We start from the raw sequence: 6,642 nt of genomic DNA on the forward strand, positions 1-6,642 counted from the left end.
TCAGCCCCAAGTGATTGTTCGGGCCCTGGATGGCTCCTAATCATAATGGCTACAAATCGTATTCACTGTTGCCTCTGCTGTGTCACTTGCTAGGCAATACATTTGGAAAGGTGCTATTGCAAATGCTTATGCATATGCAAATTACAGGCCACAATATGAACAACACGTTGGGCTAGTTAAAGTTTTTAGCCTGATCCATTATGGGCAGATTGCTGGGAGGTGATCACCGATTCAAAAATTAATCCACTGCTTGGGTGGCCTTGCCCACCCAGGTCTGCTTATCATTTCTAGGAATGACCTAATTCACGGAAATCTCGTGACAGTCACTGAGTTTTAAAAACCTGTTGTATCGTATGTTAAGCCTCATATTCTGCCAAAACTGGATTTTGGATATCATTTTGCATGCAAGTTCGTAGCATTAGAGCTTTAATGCCTGATTAACATTCATCATCCCCCCATTCCATAGACACTTGCGCACTGAATAGATTAAAGCTCAGAAGCCCACGATAATGTAGGTCACTGAATAACAGATTACCCACATTCTTTCCTATGAGGCTAGAACAAACCTAGAGGTCTCTAGATGCAACAATGGTCTGTTTCCTGCAAGAGGTGATCTGAAAAGCATGTATTCTTAGTGTTTCCATAAACTTAGCTTGTATATATGTGTGTGTGTTTATGTGCCTTCATGTCACTTGTCAATTTACTGTGACCCCATGTATTTCATAGACTTTTCTTAAGCAAGGAATATTCAAAGTGTACTTAGAGTGTATATGTTATTTGAGTGTGAATTCCTAAGCAGCCATAATAGCATTTTCTCTGTCCATTAGGGAAGTACCAGTAAGCCTGGGATAATTCTACTATCTCTCCCCTGCTTGGTGCTCTAAAGGTGTGTTGTCCTTTAATCACCCCTGTAAGCATGGCTAGTTGCTGCATTCAGTGGGGAAAGTGGGTGTTTTCATCAGACACATCTGGAGGGCACTAGGCTTAGGAAAATAAACATCTTCAAGGAAAACAAATACTCAAAATGACCAAGGAGTTTGTTTGGTGGACCTGCAATAGGCTGATGATAACAACAACTGCACTTGAAGAGAACATTAGATATGCTTGAGGGAAAATACAACTGGTTGGATGAAATTCTGAACTAAAACTTTCAACTCAGCAACATCTCGTTACATGTTTCACCTAATATAATAAACATTTTTATGGTGCTTTTATGCATATCACATGGAACCTTGTAATACTGTAATTCCTAAAAAGACCTGTGAGTTGATACTCGTCTCATGATACTCCATACATCTCATGCAACGGATTGTAACCCTTTTGCAGATTATGATATAGTTAATTTTTGTCTTTTAATGAACCAAAAGGCTCAAAATATTTGATTATATTCTAATTTCATTTTTAAAAGATGTTGTGTGAAATCTTGTTGACTAATCCCAACTAGAGTAGGCCAATTCAATAAGTTATTGAATGATGTGTCCAAACAGGGAAATCCAGATGTGTTACTGGCTCTACTCAGGACTAACAGTAGGATTTAGGCTGTTGTTTTTATTGTGTCCTGCACTGATGAACTCTATTGCTAGAGAGTAATCATTATTGTATGTAAATAAGCAATAAGTATTAGAGCAGACACTGAGGGTCAGAGAACATGAAGTTTCTGTTGCACGTAATGACTTTCTGCTTCAATTATTCCCATTTTTATTTAGATGGTTTTCTATCCCAAAGTTAAGTTAATAGAATAATAGAAAATGCATCACTAAAGGAGACAGTGTGGTGCAGTGGTTCGAGTGTTGGGCTGTGACACTGAAGACCAGATTTCAGATCCCTAGTTGGTTGTGGAAACCTACTGGTTGACCTTAGGCAAGTCATACTCTCTCAGCCTCAGAGAAAGGCTAAAGCGACCCCCCTCTGAATAGATTGTGCCAAAAAAACATTATGATAAGTTCTCCATCAGTCGCTATAAGTCAAAAGCAACTTGAAGGTACACAACACCAAAATATTTTAAACAGAGAACTACATAAAACAATTCTAAATACACCAACAACAGTCCAGAATGAACCAAACAGCCTATCATCTGCCTGAAGGAAAAACTTCCAAAAATGTAAGCTATATCAGGTGGTGATAGAAAAGCAACACATGAATGTATGGATCTGTGCTCAATAATATGGATGTCACCAATAAGAAATGCTGCTGTGTTTCTATCCTAAGGTAGCATAGGGAAGAATAGCTCACAAATAATGATTTTTGTTGATTTAAATACAAAGAGAGGAAAATAATGGAAGGTGCTCCCTACACTGTGAGACTGTAGGCATCTTGTAATCAAGAGCATTGTTAGGCATGGTCTCAGTGTGTTCTGAATCATGTTTGGTCTCTAGCAAAGGCAATCCCTATTTTAAAGCCTTTTTTTACCTAAAAGGAAAAAAAAATCCAGTTTCAAATCCTTCTGGGAGTGGAAAAATATTGAAAACGTTTGGCATTTCTTGGTGGTGCATGAGAAATCCAAGACGACTGGCTCACGGTTAGTGGAAACAAAATAATGTACTTACGGTGGGGGTTTTCAAACATTATAATACAAAAGGAATGTAAAAAGTAGGTCACAATCTGTGCCATGGCTAAGTGAAATACCAAAGAGCAAATCAGCAAGGGAAATTGCTAACTTTTAAAAAAATGGATAAATCTTCTTGTGAGTCTTTATTCATGTATGGATTGTACCCCTATAAAAAATTCAGGAGCCTGGGCACTTAGCGGAGGATGGCATTATAAGCAACGGTGGCTTACATACGTGTAAAATAATATCTGTATTGGATTAAACAGGTGCATCAATTCATCAGAAGACACTGGAGCTGTGGGATGAATACAATTCTAAGGGTACGTTATGAAAATGAGATCCTGAATATTAAAACTAAAACTTACTTTATGGGGAAAACAAAAGGGGAAATCTCCATTAAAGGGACAGAGTAGGAAAACGACTGAACTGTAGCTGACAGTGCAAATGGCATGTAGATCAGGCCAATGAATTTCTATTTCTATTTGTTATGTTACATTTACATCCTGTTGATTCTCCCATTAGGGCAAAGCTGTGCACATGGTTTTCTTCCACACTATAATACCCTGAAAATAACTCTGTGAAGTAAGTCAGTCTGAGAATCTGGCCCAAGATTCTTGGGCCAGATTCTCAAGTGAACTAAAACTGGATTTTCCAAGTTCTAGGCCTGTACACCAACCATTTATAGTATACTGTGAATCAGCCTAATGCACAGGTATCAAACACAAGTTTCGGTGCCGAACTCAGCCCTCATGTCATTCTGTGTGGCCCTCCAAATGCTGGACTACAAATCCTGTATCCCTTATCATTAGATATTGTAGGGGCAATGGCTCACTGGCCCTCCTCCAGTTCTCTGCACATTGCCAGGAGTCCCCTGGGCTCAAGAGGGCAATGTAATGGAAGACACACCACAAGTTGAATCCCAATTGCAGAAGCTGTTTATTGCGGGCCAAAACAATGACAGAATGCATGGAGCATAAATAGGTCTGTCACACCCCTAAATGGGGCTGCAAGGCTTTTATCACTTTGACAGAGAATTAAAGACACATTCTCATTGGTGTACAGCAATCAGTCATTTAATTGGTTTAAGCTGGCTATACAGATGTTTATTGGCTTTCCATAACTAATAGGATTTTAACAATACAATCTATATAAATAAAAATGTAATGTTCGTTTGTGGGATTAACATAACTCAAAAACCACTTGGCCAATTGACACCAAATTTGGTCACAATACAATTCTCAGGCCAACAAGTGACGATCACTTATAAAAACACTGTAAAACACAGCAGAAGAGACTTAAAAAGCCCAAAAAACAAAAATACATTACAACGCATGCGCAAAACCACATATACAGATATACTCAAATATATACACACACATATACACACAAAAAACACATACATAGACTGGGCCACAGCAACATGTGACGGGATGGCTAGTATATAATAATAATAATAATAATAATAATAATAATAATAATAATAATTTATTTATATTCTGCTCTATCTCCCCAAAGGGCACATACAACTTAACAGCCGTAAAATAGCAAACACAGATACATAAACCAGTTTTATACAAAGTAATTGCGAAGTACATTTACATTGCAATGTTATAACCAGGGACCTGTATTTTATTATTCATTCCCATTCCTTCCCACTTTCACTGTGCTGAGTCATTTTGGCAGTCTGTCATATGAACCATAGCTCTTTCCTTTTTAATTCAATGAACTGCCATTAGAAAATTGGCCACATCAAATAACACTCTATGAGACCGGCATGTCAATAAACACTCCAAATTAATATAATGTTTCAAATCTAGCATTTCTCTCTTTTCTCAAAGTCACAGAGCATGCTTACCTTTACTTCTTTACCATGCATATGAATAAGAATAATGTTTACCTGCTTCTAAAGTTTCAGCTTGCTAAGATATGGGTTGCTTCTGCAAATGTTGATCCAACCGAAGTCAGTCCATTAGAATACATTCATTTCTCCTAAATTATTTCCTAAATGGGAAAGTTATTGCACACATACAATTTATTTAGTTGGTCTGCTTTTGTTGGGACTAGCAGTTGCATTTAAGACTATGTTGCGAATGTGAGAGCATGCAAGCAATCAGTGAGTGAGTGAGTGTGTGTCAGCTGCAAAATAAAGTGCATGAAGCTGATTGGTTGGGCAATGCACGAGGTGATGTCTGAGCCTGGAACTTTTGGATGCTGTTGCAATTTTGTTCAGGCTCAAGCTATGAAGGTGCAGAGAGTTAGAAGAGAGAGACAGATTGATTTGCTTCTTGGCTGCTGAAAAAAAGATCTCTCATATGGACAAAGAAATACCATTTTAAATCTCTCTGAAAGGACATTTAGTGAGTTGATGCAAGTGATCATATTGTGCATATGTTGTTCTGAATTTAAAAGTGTAAATTTCTTGTTCTTTACAGTTCACCTGCGTGGCATATTTTCTTTACCTGGCAAGGCAGAGTGTGGGCTAATCAACATGAACTACACGTGGTTTATTTTACATTCCACCACAACATACAGGTTGTAAAGATTTGCAACTCAAGCTTATTTCAAATTCCATTTCATTTTGAAGACATTTTATGAGAATCAGGCTTTTCTGCTGCGACCCAAGTAATCCAAAACGTCTTCAGCATATAGGTTTGTACAGCTTCATCTCTGCTGACTTTTCAAAAGCAACCCAATATTTTTCCAAGGACTCATTTGAATGGGCTGATTTACGTCAATATGAGTTCATATCAAGCCACTTGGATTATTTTGATGAAATGGAACACTATGGATTTTTCAAATAAAAAAAGCAGTGTATAGTTTTAAAAGTACATTCAACTAACATAATATACTTGAAGCATTTAATTCATATATGAATGCAAGGACCCATGTCTGCTTTTCGCTGCTTTGATTTCAATACCTGTTAATAGCTGGGTTTCCTGCTGGATGATTAGCCATTTAAAGATGGGAGTTTGTGTGCATGTTTTTGTATGCTTTCAAAAATATTTTTCACAGGATAAACACCAAAACACAAATTGTATTTCACCAGCCTTCCCTAAACGATCCCTTTCAAGATATAATAGATTGGCTTACCCATCACCCCCCTCCAGTATTTTCCCCCAAATTTTACAGCACACTTCAGGTTGGGTTGCTGTAAGCTTTCTGGGCTGTATGGCCATGTTCCAGAAGCATTCTCTCCTGATGTTTCGTCCGCATCTATGGCAGGCATCCTCAGAAGTTGAGGGGCCTGTTGGAAACTAGGCAAGTGAGGTTTATATATTTGTGGAATGTCCAGGTTGGGAGAAAGAACTCTTGTCTGCTTGAAGCAAGTGCGAATTTTGCAATTGGCCACCTTGATTAGCATTTAATGGCCTGGCTGCTTCCTGGTTGGGGAAATCCTTTGTTGGGAGGTGTTAGCTGGCCCTGATTGCTTCATGTCAGGAATCAGGGCTAGATAACACCTCCCAACAAAGGATTACTCCCAGCAGGAATCGGCCAGGCTGCAAGGCCATTCAATGCTAATCAAGGTGGCCAATTGCAACATTCACATTTGCCTCAAGCAGACAAGAGTTCCTTCTCCCACCCTGGATATTATTCCACAGATATATAAACCTCACTTGTCTAGTTTCCAATAGACCTCACAACTGGGTTGTTGTGAGTTTTCCGGGATGTGTGGCCATGTTTGAGAAGACCTCACAACTTCTAAGGATGCCTGTCATAGATGTGGGCAAAACATCAGGAGAGAAAGATTCTGGAACATAGCCATACAAGCCAGAAAACTCACAGCAAACAAGTGATCCTGGCCATGAAAGCCTTCAACAACATACTTCAGGCTGTTTCTGCCTTCCATACGGTAGGAAATCATGCTGGGATTGCATCCTTGACTTTTAAATCCTGTTCATTTCTCTTCACTCAGGGATGGGATACCACTATTTGATGTGGAAATTCCTAGACAATATTGCATCTTTTGGGAACAACGGAAAAAACATATTTTCCATTTGTTGAATATAGGTTGAGATTCTCAAACATGGCCATATTGAGACTAGTGTTACTAAACTTTTCAATTGTGGGTCATATTGGGGGTTTTTGACATCACA

At 38.5% G+C, this 6,642-nt stretch overlaps 1 long non-coding RNA gene across 1 annotated transcript; it reads left to right on the top strand.

The window, feature by feature from the left end:
* On the top strand, window positions 1–5,346 carry LOC137096440 (uncharacterized). The gene is made up of 3 exons (XR_010909477.1): window positions 1–609; window positions 2,815–2,868; window positions 4,981–5,346. It is a non-coding gene; the product is annotated as an uncharacterized lncRNA (long non-coding RNA).
* Window positions 5,347–6,642: the final 1,296 nt, after the last annotated feature.

This window comes from Anolis sagrei, chromosome 2, assembly GCF_037176765.1.
Source record: "Anolis sagrei isolate rAnoSag1 chromosome 2, rAnoSag1.mat, whole genome shotgun sequence".
NCBI classification, from domain to species: Eukaryota; Metazoa; Chordata; class Lepidosauria; order Squamata; family Dactyloidae; genus Anolis; species Anolis sagrei.